This window comes from Gadus macrocephalus, chromosome 10, assembly GCF_031168955.1.
Source record: "Gadus macrocephalus chromosome 10, ASM3116895v1".
Classification (NCBI taxonomy): domain Eukaryota; kingdom Metazoa; phylum Chordata; class Actinopteri; order Gadiformes; family Gadidae; genus Gadus; species Gadus macrocephalus.
The window spans coordinates 11,314,795-11,329,767 of NC_082391.1; positions in this window are offsets into that span (position 1 = coordinate 11,314,795).

Sequence of the window (14,973 nt, forward strand, 5' to 3'; positions counted from 1 at the left end):
GGGTTCACAGCGAGTTCCCACGTGGTGTTTGATTTTCAAAAAAACACAAACAAAAAAACCTATCCAGATAATTCGAGCCATCGGATAGAGTGAATTTGATTGGGATGAGAATAGAAACATATACAATTCTGACACCCTATTGGTTGCAGGGCTGACCTTCAGTCCAAAAAGAGCATGCATTGGCTCGAAGAACTTTGAGAACCAGTTGCTTTTGCGGCTGAACAAAGCCTATTGGTAACTCTTTGTTGCATGGTCTGTGCATAACTGATGTAGATACTGGTGTAGATATTGTGGGTTTTTTTCAGGAAATGTTTAATCACTAGCAAAAGTTTGGTTAGCACCGTCAGCTGGGCACTGCTGATTTGTTATGGTGCGTCCCAGTTCGCCAAGTTCCTGCAGCTAAGCTTGGATACATACATTTACATTCCCGATAAAGGCTTTTGATAACATGCCTCTGAAGTTTGACTTTTTGCACCATTCCAATACTTACAGGGAACTAGTCATCATATCTTCCGCTCCATGAAACACATGTTAATGCTCAGTAGAACACATATATGGTTCTTTTATGTATTTGCATTGTACTAATATGCGTTCATTTTCAATGGGCATAAATGTGTTTGAAACAGGTGCATCCCAATTTTTTCAACATTAACATTATAGTCATTAGATGGCCTTTAGAAAAATGTTTTTTTGGGGGAAGTGGGGCAGTGTGCTATAGAGGTGGGCTGTGTGTGTGTCACTAATTCACTGATGGGATAAATGCAGAGACCAAATTCCTTGTATGTGTGAGCATACTTGCTAAAACAGCTGATTGTAATTCTAGTTTAGGCCCCTGTGGCACGGCCTAAACTTTCGTCCTTAATGGCATTTTTTTCCCCTTGCATTACTTTTACTTTAATTCTTTAAGTAGTTTTGAAACCAGTACTTTTATACTTTTACTCCGGTAAAAAGCTTGAGTTGATACTTCAACTTCTACAGAAGTATTTTTAAACGCTAGTATCTATACTTCTACTTTAGGAATGAATGTGAATACTTTTGACACCTCTGCCTGAGCGAGACCCCTCACCCTGACTGCTCCCGACGAGCTGGCTGTCGCTTTGCGTGGCTGACACCGACGTCAGTGTGTGTATGGGTGCATGAATGGGTGAATGTGAGGCAGTATTGTAAAGCGCTTTGTGCGGCCGCTGGTGTGCTTTATGAATGCAGTCCATATTTTTTTTAACTGTTCTGATCTTTTTACCCGCATACCCTTACCCTTCCCCTGGGACGTGACTCATCTCAGCAGCTCAGTTTCACTCTTATCGGTATGTTTCCCCCCAAGCTCAGATCCGGCCCAACATGCTGTGGGAACTCCGGTTGGCGGAAACTGACCTCAGTGATCATGTCACAGCCCAGAGCACACATAGAGAGATGTCACCAGGGCCCAGATGAGTAACAAGATGAAAGTGTTCCGTCATTTTATGAACGGACATTAGCAGCTCAAGGTCAAAGAGGTGTGTGTCAAACTGTAAATAGTCAGGGAAAAGCTCCACCGACAGCGTGGAAGAATCTAGATGTCGCCATGATGTCATGGCCCGTCTCACGCTACAATCAACGTATTGATCCAAGCATAGATAAAGATAGGCCAGTGGAAAGATACGTTTCTGTACATCTTAATGCCATAACCTAAACATGTTGGACTCCATTGTAGGAATGGTGCACTGCTGACTCTGAGTGCTGAAACAAGTATGTCAACTAAGGTTGTTAGATTTACATTCAGGGCGGTTATCACGCTTTTATCCAAAGCAACTTGCAGCACCACCGCATGCGTACGGAAATGCGACTTCTGACACAGAGAGGAAACCGCGGTGAGGAAAAGACCATACTGCCGGCAGTACTAGTAGTCGTTGTGCACCCCCACACCTGACTGACTGCAGTGCTGAATAATGCACCTCATCATCATCAGCATAATCATATTCCAATAACCCTCCCCCTCATGTCCAACCGGTCAACTGACTCCGTTGTGGTGACAAATATACTTATTGTAAGTGGCTTTAGATAAAAGCCTCTGGTAAATACCCTAAATGTAAATGTAAATGTAATTCACCATAAAAAGCATCTTTCTAAAGAAAGTATTTTCACAAGACTTCCGTGAGTCATTCATCTTACAGTAGAAGGAAGAGCTAAAAGGAGCAGAGAGAGACGTGTGTTCGCCATGTAACCCGAGCGTCACACCGCTCTACTACTCTACTACTGGCGTTTCGCACTCTCGCCACAGAGTCACACCGTGACCACACGGCCTTGCATGTGTGATGTTATACTACTGACTCTCTCAGGCGTCGACTGAACAGACATTGGGACCACAGCCAGACTGAAGCGAGGTCGTTCGGAGAGGTCGTAGCTAATCAGGCTCCAGGACCTCAGACGCCGGCCGGTCCGCTGCCCCAGTCCTCCTCCTCCAACTCCCTCCCCCGTCTCATCAGACAATGGGGTGTGAAGCTGCAGGTTGAGAAGGTGCCCGACCACAGCCCTACCTCAACGTCGATCAGACGCGCTGGTTCGGGGGGGTGGGGGAGAGGGGGAGCCGAGTCATACCGCAAAGGGGGAGGTTGGGACGGTACCTACTGAGGCTCTCCGCTCAGCCGCTGCGCACCTCAGAGGAAGGGATTTTCTCGTTCCACTGCTGCCAGCTCCGTCACCCGGAGGTGCGTGCGTCAGGGTTCCCCCCAGGTCTCCACGCTCCCTTTCCAGACTAGGACCAGGCCCTGTTTGTTTCATTATTATTGTAACGTTAGGTTTCTGTTAATTCCACTTGGTTTTCTTGGGCACAGTAAACCAAGTGGCACAGGGTCAGTGGTCACCTGCATTCACTGTCATAGAAACCAGCCTCGTTCTTTCAGGGCGAGTTCTGTCTCTCTTCCCATGACCGCAGAGCTGTGATGAGAGCCTCACAGTGAGAGAGTGAGACAGATCAACGTGGAAGGACCACTTCTGCTTCTCCTCTCGGCTGAATGGCCAAGAGATGGAAACAGAAAGTGAATCACCGAGGTACATTCTGCGGTTCAATCTAATAAATAAAATCAATTGTAAATCGTTGACCAATGATATTCAATGATCACTTATGCTTCCCCACTCGGCTGAATGGCCAAGAGTCTCGGAAACATGAAGCGAGTCACCGAGTTTCATTCTGTGGTTCAATTTAATAAATAAAATGAATTGTAAATTGTTGACCAATGATAGCCTTCCCCCGGCCTGAATGACTCCGGCCGGATGTATACACGATCAGGATGTCCTGCTGATCTTGGTCTGTGTTCGTGTAGGTGTCAGTGTGTGTAGGTGCCCTGACACACACTGACACACAAACGGCGCCCACCGCCAGTGAGATCACGGCGCAGTGTGTTCAAACTGAAAATGGGAAGTGTGTGGTCTTCCTCTCGTTTCCTGTCTGCGAACACACTCACACACTGCAGCGCCCGGCCGCGTGCACGAGGAGCTCCACTCTCGTAGCGCGTCGTGGGGACTGCCGGTGGAAAAGCTCACGACGACATTGCAGGTTTCTGTGTTCCAGCTCTGGGCCGGGATGGCTATAAAAACAGGTAGGTCCCCCACCTGGCCAGTATCTCAGCACCAGTATCTCAGCACCAGTATCTCAGCACCAGTATCTCAGCACCAGTACTGTTGACTCCTCTGATCTGACAGCATGCAGCTGCTTGTGTTGTTGTGTTGCGTAGCGGTGGCGGCGGCAGTGCCACATTCAGTGATGGAGAGAAAACTTTCAGAGACGCAGAAGGAGCTCACGTCCTTCTACACCATCGGCAGCCCCCAGGTACGCTCTTATTTTGAAGTATATTTTCAAAGTCTGTCCGTTTCTTTGACTTTGTTTTGGAGTGGCTCTAACAGAGTGTCTTTAACAGAGTCAGTACCTCCTTGTTTTTAAGTGGCTCTAACAGAGTGTCTTTAACAGAGTGTCTTTCTCCTTGTTTTGGACTGGCTCTAACAGAGTGTCTTTCTCCTTGTTTTGGACTGGCTTTAATGTATTCTCTTTGTCCTTGTTTTGGATTGGGGCTAACAGAGTGTATTTCTCCTTGTTCTGCAGAGTGACGGATCCCATCCGTCGCTGAATATCAAGGTAAGATCTCAGCCGGTATGCAGATCTGAGTCATTGATATTCGTTGCATACATTAGACGCTTGAAGACATATCTCAACATGAAGGTTGTATCTTACGGTGGAGGGGGAGTTGGGCTCAGATTAGTTATAGTAATAGTATGAATACATTTGTATGTGACACTTTAAGGTACTCAAAGATACCTATCACTTTGTAATTAATATCCTCATATTTGATTTGATAATTACATTTAAACAAAGCTGAAACTGAATTATTGTTATATAATCAAGAACCTATTTAAAATCAATCAGCAGGGTTTATTAAAATGTGTCATCAAAAGGTTATCAAATCGTTTATTTCTTAAAAGAAGAGGATAATAATGAGCAAAAACAGTATTCATAAATACATAATTTAGAGTACAAATGAAGAGCGTAAAACAGGAGGAAGCGTTAAGAAGTTAAGTTTAGCTATAAGGTTAGAGATGGTAAAGTTTAGGTATAAGATTGGAGATTATTACGTTTAGGTATAAGGTTAGAGAAGGTTATGTTTAGGTATAAGGTTCGAGGGGGTTAATTTAGGTATAAAGTTACAGATGGTTACGTTTAAGTATAAGGATAATTGTAGGTTGTGAAGTCAAGGTGGTTAACTTAAGGTAAGGGATTTATGGGGGTGAAGTTAAGGTAAGAGTTTGTCGTGGTTAAGGTGAGGGAAAGGACCAGGGTAGGAACGACATCATGGCGGTAATCAGTGGAACGGTCTGTTTTGCCCGCTGCTGGTAAGAAGGTTTTCTTGTCAAACTGACAGCGAGTTGATTTTCTACATCTTGCACTCTCACCCGTGACATGTGATGAGTAAGCATTTGCAAAGCTCCGCTAACCACACAAACACAACACGCTTCCTCACGAAAAGAGCGCTGTCTAAACGAAAGCGCGTCCTTTATCGTTGGAGCGCGTTTCACTGCGACACTTTCAGGGGCTTTCTCCGTAAAGTTTGAGGGCGATCAGGAAAGCGCACGGATAGATCGCTTGAGCATAAGGAAAGTCAGAACTTGCTCTAGGTTTCAGAACGTAGGGCTACATGTGTTAGCGTTAATCAGCGTGTCTCGTCCCCACAGCTGGGATGCTGCGAAGCGGCGCTCACCTGTTTCCACGACAACCTTAAGAACGTCACGGCGCACCACGAGAAAGAGTCGGGCAATTTGTTCAGCAGTCTGAAAAACTCAAAGCTGGTGAGGCGCACACACACACACACACACACACACACACACACACCCACACACACACACACACACACACACACACACGCGCGCACCTACATACACTCACCCTCGCACACATGCATAACACACACCCACCGACCCCCCCACACACACGCGCGCACACGCGCACATACACTCACCCTCTCATACATGCAACACACACACACACACACACACACACACACACACACACACACACACACACACACACACACACACACACACACACACACACACACACACTCATACTCATTTCGTGCCCCCTGTGTCTCTCCAGAGGAAGGCTGTCCAGTGCAAAGACCCTGGCCCCGCCCCGGTACGTAGAGCCCGCCTCCAGCCTCTCACACGTGTTATAATCATGTACAGGACAGTACAGGACAGTACATTATGAACAGGTTGTACTAAACATGAACTACAGTACAGTACAATACAGTACATCAGAGGACAGGACAGTACAGTATGAACAGGTTGCACTGAACATGAACTACAGTTACAGTACAGTACAGTACAGTATTGTACTAAACATGAACTACAGTACAGTACAGTATGAACAGGTTGTACTAAACATGAACTACAGTTCAGTACAGTACAGTATGGTTGTACTAAACATGAACTACAGTTCAGTACAGTCTGAACAGGGGTTCATACTGAGGGGTGAGGAGTCATACCCCTTAGTGTGATGGGTTGTACCCCCTAGTGACCAGGTCTCTCTGTTCCCCTCAGGATCATTCCTGCCCAGCCTGCGATTCTTTCCCCAGGACGAAGGCGGAGCTTGTCAACCAGCTGTCCCAGTTCCTCCAAAGGGTAAGGAGAGGCGGCCTTGTGACCCTTTGACCCTAGGGGGCTGGGTCAGAGCGAGGCGCTAGGCTGAACCTCTCATCTTAAACAAACCCTACCTCGGTGGGATTGATGATCGACCCCTGACATGATGTACTGTCCTCTCCAGGCAAAGAGCAGCTTGTCTACAAATAGACGGCGCTGAATCCACCAACTAGGACGCAGCTGAACCCACCAATCCGGACGCAGCTGAACCCATCAGACCTCATCTGCATTCAAATTTTTATTTAAGAGCAGCTCACAATAATGTATTCCCATTAACGGGCCATAGATCTTATTCATATGAATATTTATTTTCTTTGTATTAACTGATTTACTTATTTAATATTTATTAATGTATTATTTATTCATTTATTTATACAGAGTGTGTGGACACTTGGTTATTGGTTCTTAAAGAACCTATGATTTGCTACCGTTCATGGTAATTTATTTATTTACAAATAAATTATTTTTATTTAATAAAAATGCCTTTGTCTTGTTTTGGATACTGAGTCACATGATGAATCTGCTTCTGCCTTATTATTATTTCACCATTTAAATTGCTAATATTTCCCTGTTGTTCATCTCTTTAAAAAAAAAATTGACCTTAATTAATTTGCCACAAAACCTTGACATTGGTTTATGCCCTTCTCATTTCATCTATTACGAATCGATTACGAATTCTAAAAGGGAGCCTTGATGCATCCTTAACCCTCCTTTAGCATAGCCTACTCCTGGGGCCTCTACGAATAGTCAAATACCCTAATAGTCGGGGAGCCAAAGTCTCAAAAATGGGTTGAACCTGACATGGTCTGCCATACTTTTTATTTGTGTTTTTTCTGTAAACTTTGACCCTAAGAACAAATAATTGGAGGGTCTGCTCTGCCGGAAATATCGCGAAAAAAAATGTGGCCATTTTAGTGTATGCACCCTATATTTTTTTAACAGAATGGGTAAAACGTTTTTTTCCCTCAACTCCTCAGTGGATTGGGTAGGCTGTCAATAAATACATTCCAGATACACAGAACACATGTGCTGACAACATCCACTGAAAAAAAATCCTCTTAAAACACATTTCTACATGATTTTGCATCAATTTAATGCAAAAGAAATAGGCGTTTTCTCACTTTCTTCCAATATTTTCATCTTTAATTCATTGGCAATCAATTATTCCCCCAAGTTATGACATCAGTCAATATGCCTTTCTCTTCACCAAACAGTATACTCATTCCACAGAAAGAAACTATAAAAATCCAACCAAAATTAATGGATCTGTGATGATTTCACTACTAGTTGGCGATCAACAGGCTCCGAACCTCAATAGAATTTTAGGCTACTCTCAAAATTCCGAAAGAAATGTTGAATATTTACACTGGATATTTATCATGGTTGGTAATGTCCACATTATTAAACATCATCAACATAACCCTGAACCCAAAGGAAATGTGTCACACAAGAAATATAATGACTTTCATTACTTTATTGCCTCAGATGACAACTATTACAACTTTAACGGAACAAAATAATTTAGCATAACTTAATTAACTAGGTGCAGGTCCCTGTGAGGTGGGATAATCAGGAGGGTGGCACACTGCAGATACTGCTCTGGGGACAGACCTTAACCCTCACCACCTGAGGAGACAGCAAACAAGACCGGCAGGCTGGGTTATGGTCCCCGTGCAGACATGCAATGCCACACTTCACATTGGCTCTTGCATAGGACCATCCTCGGGCACACATGCTTTTCTTGCAGCGGCATTATTTGCTGTGTTTGAGTTCAGAAGGTTTTGCCTCTTTCAGCATCATGGTTGCCACCAATTTGCCATTGACAAGTTGTCTCCCAAAATCAGTGGCAGCTGGGTAGGTTGGCTGAACCATGTGTGCCCGCTTACACACAGCCAACTGATGCAGGGCTCGGCGAAGGTGTAATAGGAAGGCATCTTCAGTTGGTGGGTTAGGGTTAGGCAACGTGGTGGAAGGCAACGCATGTCTCCTTTGAGGCTCACAAAGAGATGGGCTCGCAGTGCATCTAGATTACCACCAAAGTCACTCCTGTCATAGAGTGACACCATGTATCACTGTGCTGCTGTTATAACCTCTTCCTGAACATCCAGGCTTTCCTCAGGGTCACCATACCTGCACAGCGGCAGAAGGTCTGTCAGGTTTTTAATAGCAGTTGTGTAGGCCTGTCTTTTTTCTCTTCTGTACAGATAGCTCACTGTGTCACATCCGGTAAGTATGTAGGTGCTGAGGAGAAGGGATGTAAGATCTGAAGCTGCAACATCATACTTCCCCACCAGAGCTTCTGTGATGGCATGAATAGGTAGGAAGATATCCATCGTCTTCACCCTCATTTCCTGCAGCCCATCCATTTGTGTGATGTAGTACATGCACATCATGATCACATCTGTCTGTCGCAACCACTACAGCCCGTTTGTGGTGCAGAAATTGTATGTATGCAATGTGAGCAAACATCCTGGTATCTGCCTCCTCATTTTTCTCACAGGAAAGTTCTGGAAGCTCAACCTTACAATCCGCTGACAAGAGGACAGTGCGAGCAGGATCACAAATGATTCCACCAAAAATGTGTGTGCATCCTGCAGGAAGTGAGTTGTTCTAAGTTGCCCATGCTTCCCCCATGTGGTTCAACAGATTAGCTTTATTCAGTGGATTGTGAATGAAGCCTTTCCATTCAGGTATAGGGAGAGTATCATGTTGCTTGTACTCCTTCATTTTGTTGGGGCAGGTCTTCATCCTCTTCTCTTGTTCCTCACCTTTCAGACTTTTAGCAGGGGAGACATCATATCGATCACCAACAAAGTGGATGCAGTCACACTTGTCTGGGAGGATTCCAAGGAACTGCCTCAGGTACTTTCCTTGCATTTCATGGAAGTAGCTGCTCCCAAGATGTTGATAACGTTGAATGAACACCTTGGCATCTACTACCATTACAACAGGCTTGTCAGACGGCGGTAGTTTGTCCACTTCCCCCCATGAGCTGCCAAGGGATGTCTTTATTGCAGCCAGGTAGTCTGCCTTGTTTCCTTTACGCATTGCATAACTTTGGTCAAGGGACGGATCTGGCTCAAACAGGGAGGCTGGGCAACTTGTCCATTCGTGGCTAAACACTTCCTCCTTCCTGTCCTCCTCATAGACCTTTGTGGCTTTGAATGCCATGGACATTGACTTCTTTGGCTTTGCTGCGAAGGTTGAAAGTTTAATTTGGGCTACTTTCTCACTGTCTGTTCGTCTTGCTGCAGCCAGTGCCTCCAGTCCTTTTTCACGAGCGCAGATAAAGTCAGCAGATGGGGCTTTGTGGTCTGTTGAAATGTTGATCAGCTCCTGTTCTTCACATGTGAAAGGATTGATCATCTGGTTGCTGATGACATACATAGCCATAGCTTTGTGGTAGGTGAGGAACGTGCTTCATCAAACTCAGCCATCAAACATGACAGCTTTTTCAGCTGTTCAGTTGCATCAGCACACGCAGAAGTAGCCTTCTCTACATCCTCTTCTGACAGGGCATCTAGGAGTAGTTGGACATTGTTGCTTAGCACACACATGTACTCCAGGTCCTTCTCTTCTTCGACCAACCATCTGGCAAATGCCTCCCAGTGTAGGGCAAACATGGCTGCATACACCATTATGTGGGCGTGCAGCATTGCATAGTAGTCTTTCCCGCTGATGATTTTGTTTGCTGTTCCACGGAGACAGACAGCAGCTTCGACCATGATGTCTTCGATTCCAGTGGACTGCATCAAATGCCCAATGGCTCCAAGGAAATTCTGAGCAATATGGAAGCCACCCATGTGCAAGATAAGTTTGGCATACTTCTCTTTGTTCTTCTTTTGCAGACCCAGAACCAGCTCAAAGATTGCTTGATCACATGTGATGATGGCATACTCTTGACCATGTTTTCTCAACACATCCATGCAGTACTGAACAGACTGTTCAACCACATATGGGTTTGTTGGTGACTTGGGGGAGAAAGGACCATAGCTGATCACAGTTGCAGAAGTGGTATCTAGGATGAGAAATGCTTGGAATGAACTCCATGTTGGAGCATTGCATCTTGGTTTCAGGTCCTCCAATAGTACAGTAGGGCAGCTATGCACCAGGTGCCAGAGGATGCTCAGGTGGTCAAGAGGTTCTGCTAGACACACAGGAAGCTTAGGCTCTGTTTCAACTCCAACCAGGGAGCGACTCTTTTGACAATCTTTTAGACTTAGGTGGCTTTCCTTGGTGTGAAAAGGCTGAGAAGATTCCAGGGCTGTTTGGCGGGTTTTCAGTAGAGGTAATCTAACCGTTGGTGTGGGGTCTTCATCTGGATTCTTGTACTGGAATATGTTGTGTGTTGTGCCATGCAGTGTTTGTCCATCCTTTGTGTACTCTTGGAAGTTAAGGTTATCAAATGCAAATTGTGTATCGTCCAACCTTCAGCTTTGTTGGTATGAAGGCACCATCCCTAGTTGTCTGCTCTTCAAATGCCATTGCCATTGTTGTAATATATCTCTGTGCTTCTTTGTAGCTAATGCTGTTCCCAAATCTATTTAGGAGTGACACAGTTGACTTGCTTCTGGTTTCCTTAGGGATGTACAAAGCTGTCCCAATGTGTATCGGTGTTGGGATCTTGGCAACTGCTTGGCAGACATCCTGGGCAAGGTTGAGAACTTATTCTTGCTGCTTAGGAGTGACTTTCACCTGGCCGTCCTCACCTAACTCTGGAGATGCATCTGTAAGAGTTAGAATAAACCGATGATAATAATGACTGATGGAACCCATTAAGAGTCGGTTTCTGCCTGGTGGGGGCATCTGTGGCATACTGGTGAAGGAGTTGGACTGGTAACTGGAGGGTGGCCAGTTCGAATCCTGAAAAAATCCACGGATGAGGTGCCCTTGAGCAAGGCATCTGAAACCCCCACCTGCTCCCCGGCGCTGCACCGCGGCAGCCCACTGCTCCGGTAGTGCCGGTGTGCCCCCGTGTGTGTGCCCCCATGTGTGTGTGTGTGCCCCCATGTGTGTGTGCGCCCCCGTGTGTGTGTGTGCCCCCATGTGTGTGTGTGTGCCCCCATGTGTGTGGACCTCTGTGTGTGGACCTCTGTGTGTGGACCTCTGTGTGTGTATGTGTTCACCGGCTACCCGGATGGGTCAAAAGCAGAGAAAGAATTTCCCCCTAAAAAGGGATGAATAAAGGACTTAACTTAACTTAACTGTTATCATGATAAACACTTCAAGGACCACACCAGCCTTCATACAAGTTTATTTCTCATGATTCCTCGCTTCAAACGTATCCCTGTAGCAGCATTTATTCTCATATATATTCCTTTGCCTAGCAAGTCCAGTTGATATTTTCTCAATTTCTCAACTTCCGGTCGAAGCAAAATGGACACAGACCATACCTACGATTCTGAGCATTTAAAAAAAATAGCAAGTCTCTACCCCATTCCTGTGAGTTATGGCTGTTTACAGAAACCACCAAAATGGGCTAAAACGGCTAAAGCTAGCTAATTAAAGTAGTAATGCTGCTGCTACAGGGATATGTTTGGGATGAGGACTTGTTTGAAGACTGGTGTGGTCCTTTCAGTTAATTACCATTACAATATCCATGTAACCATTCTTTTCCCAAAATGCTGAGGCAGATCATGCGTGTGTCTGTCAATGTGCCATGATTCTAAATATCCTTGCTAAATGTCTCCATGCTAAATGCCATGATGCTAAATATCCATGCTAAATGTCTTTCGGAATTTTGAGAGCAGCCTACAATTCTATTGAGGTTCTGAGCCTGTTGATCACCAACTAGGAGTGAAATCATCACAGATCCATTGATTTTGGTTTTTTTTTCTGTGGAATGAGTTTACAGTTTGGTGAAGAAAGTGGCATATTGACTGATGTCATAACTTGGGGGAATAATTTATTGCCAATGAAGTAAAGATGAAAATATTGGAAAAAAGTGAGAAAACGCCTATCTTTTTTGCATTAAATTGATGCAAAATCATGTAGAAATGTGTTTTAAGAGTTATTTTTTCAGTGGATGTTGTCAGCACATGTGTTCTGTGTATCTGGAATGCATTTATTGACAGCCTACCCAACCCACTGAGGAGTTGAGGGAAAAAAATGGCCAAAAATAATTTGCGCCATATTTCCGCCAGAGCAGAACCTCCAATTATTGGTTCTTAGGGTCAAAGTTTACAGAAAAAACACAAATAAAAAGTATGGCAGACCATGTCAGGTTCAACCCATTTTATTGAGCTTTTGAGACTTTGGCTCCCCGACTATAACCTTTATGCCTCTTTTCCTTAACCTTTGTGGAAAACGTAATCGGGTCAAGGAGAGATGAAGAGGTGCCTCCTTTCGAACAAACGAAAAGACAGCACTGTTTAAAATTAATTAGACTCCACTTTTCAGAAACCAACATCATTGCGTGACGGCGAGTATTGCTGACATCTAGCGTCTCTAGCGTGGACCTATAGTTTTCCGGAGTTGGACTACAACATGTGCTCTTTCAATCCATGCATTCTTGTCGTATTGATTTCAATCATGATGTCGCCAAAAGTGAGAATCACATATAGGACGGACTTGGCCAACGGGAATATTTTGGGCCACTTGAATCCCACATGTGAAAAAAAAGAGGTTAAATTTATGTTGAGGTTGAAAGTAACTCCCCCCAGTAGTCTTTCTTCAATGTGAAGTCGGCATTTTGTTTTTTTACGGTATGCTCAATAACTAGCAATAAATTAATTAATTTCGATTCAAATAATGTTTCTGAAATTTACGGTGGGGCATTGCATTCACATCGCAAAAAAAATAAATCTGGTTATCTCCTAATTATGACATAAAGATCTCGTAATTATGAGATATTTTCTCATAATTATGAGATCTTTATGTCATAATTACGAGATAACAAGATTTTTTTTTGTGATGTGATGCAATGCGCCACCGTACAATGTGCCACCGTAGTAATTAGGTGAGCGCTGCATGCAGCGCTCAACTCTTCTTAGGTTTTATTCTTCCGTTCTAAATTTCTTTATTATTCTCTACAAACATGCAGACCTATCTCCTTCCTCGATTTTCACCGTCCTAGAGACTCCATTCCATTTTAAAATATTCAGAATAGCTTGGAATTGCGCGCTTCTTTTCAGATTTTTAAAATATTTTATACTTTTTAAGATATTCTACGGCCATCCGGAGGCGCAGAGCTCTTGGCCGTGATATATATACAATTATATTACACTATCACACACACACACACACACACACACATACACACACAAACACAAACGTGCACACGCACACACTGCAGGGCAATACATTTGAAAACTAATGGGCGAGTATGGAAGGCTGGTTAGTCAATGACGGGTAAGATCGCCTTAAACATTGGGACAACCTAAGGCAGGCACAGTCATGATTACTCTGCTTCACTCAAGTCGCTTAAAGAATGACAAATGGTTACATGATAACGGTCGCCATGTGAAAAATATGTGCTTTTACGATATATGCCTTGTTATTAAAGAACAGCAGTATACTAAACTGTGATAAAATGGGAACCCACACTTTGTTGATCAAGGGATGATAGTAGGACAAGTAAGCAGAGATTACAATGGAGAGAAAATCTCGAAAGAAGATACAATAAAATACTTTTCTTTGACCAGCTCAACAAGAGTATTTGTTTTTTTCTTAAACCAACAGTAGTAATATCTTAGTTGGGGCACTCATTGTTATATTGTGAGTAAATGGAACATAGAAAATGAGTGACCAGGGTGTTGAGGTTGATGTGCTGGTGAGTGAGCTAGTCGCTGTCAGGTGGTGTGGCCGCAGGCGTCCAGTCATGATCACAGCAACTAAACCAAAGACGGCATTATGGTTAGATCGGGCTGGGATGACACTTACACTTCATTAGCGTTTTTCTTTTTTAGTTCAGTTATTCATTATTTTTTTCTTCTTTAACTTCTTATACATCATTACAGTTATTGTATCAACAGTTGTAGTTTTTATATTATATTTTATAATTTCAGTAGATCTCATTGACTTCCATAGAGGTAACAGTGTTTCTTGTTTCACTGGTGCTAAAATGATCAATCTATTGGAAATATAATTGTTATCTAGGCCTATCTCAAATGTATTCAAACTTGATCGCTAACCCTTCACTTTATTTGTTTCCAACCATTTTACAATTTTTAAATGGTGTGCATGTTTACATTGTTTACTCCATTTAGACTCGAATTCAATGTTCAAATCCCTTCACTTGATCCCTTCTCTTGCCATTTAACATCTCTTTACGTCTTAAACTATCTTTATTAAAACATATTTTCAACCTGACTTTGCACTACAGCACTCACCGCATTTTCTGCAGGAAATGCATTTTCTAGTTGCTAATGCTATCCATTATTATCAATTTAATTTTCTTCTCTTCTATTCTTCTGCTTTACTGCGCCCCTCATGCGTCTTTGCGTAAAGTCGGTACACTTCGTCGGTGGCATGATACTGCTGCCGTAAAGGATTATGGGATACCACTTTCTCCTTTCCTTTCGCAAAGGAAGCTCAGGAGTAACATATGCTAAACGAGGGTTAAAGGAAGCATCGAGGCTCCTTTCCTAAGCATTTTCAGAATTCGAACCCCCTTTCCTCCTACTTCCTGGCCGTCTTGTTAGGAAAGGACATTTCCTATGCAAAAAAGAGAATTCATAGAGGCCCCTGAGCAACCTTTGCGAAAGGAAAGGAGATAGTCGTATGTATCCCATAATCCTTTATGGCGGCAATATTTAAACTTAAGCAACATGCTATTGACGAAGTTTACCGACTCTACCGAAGACGCAT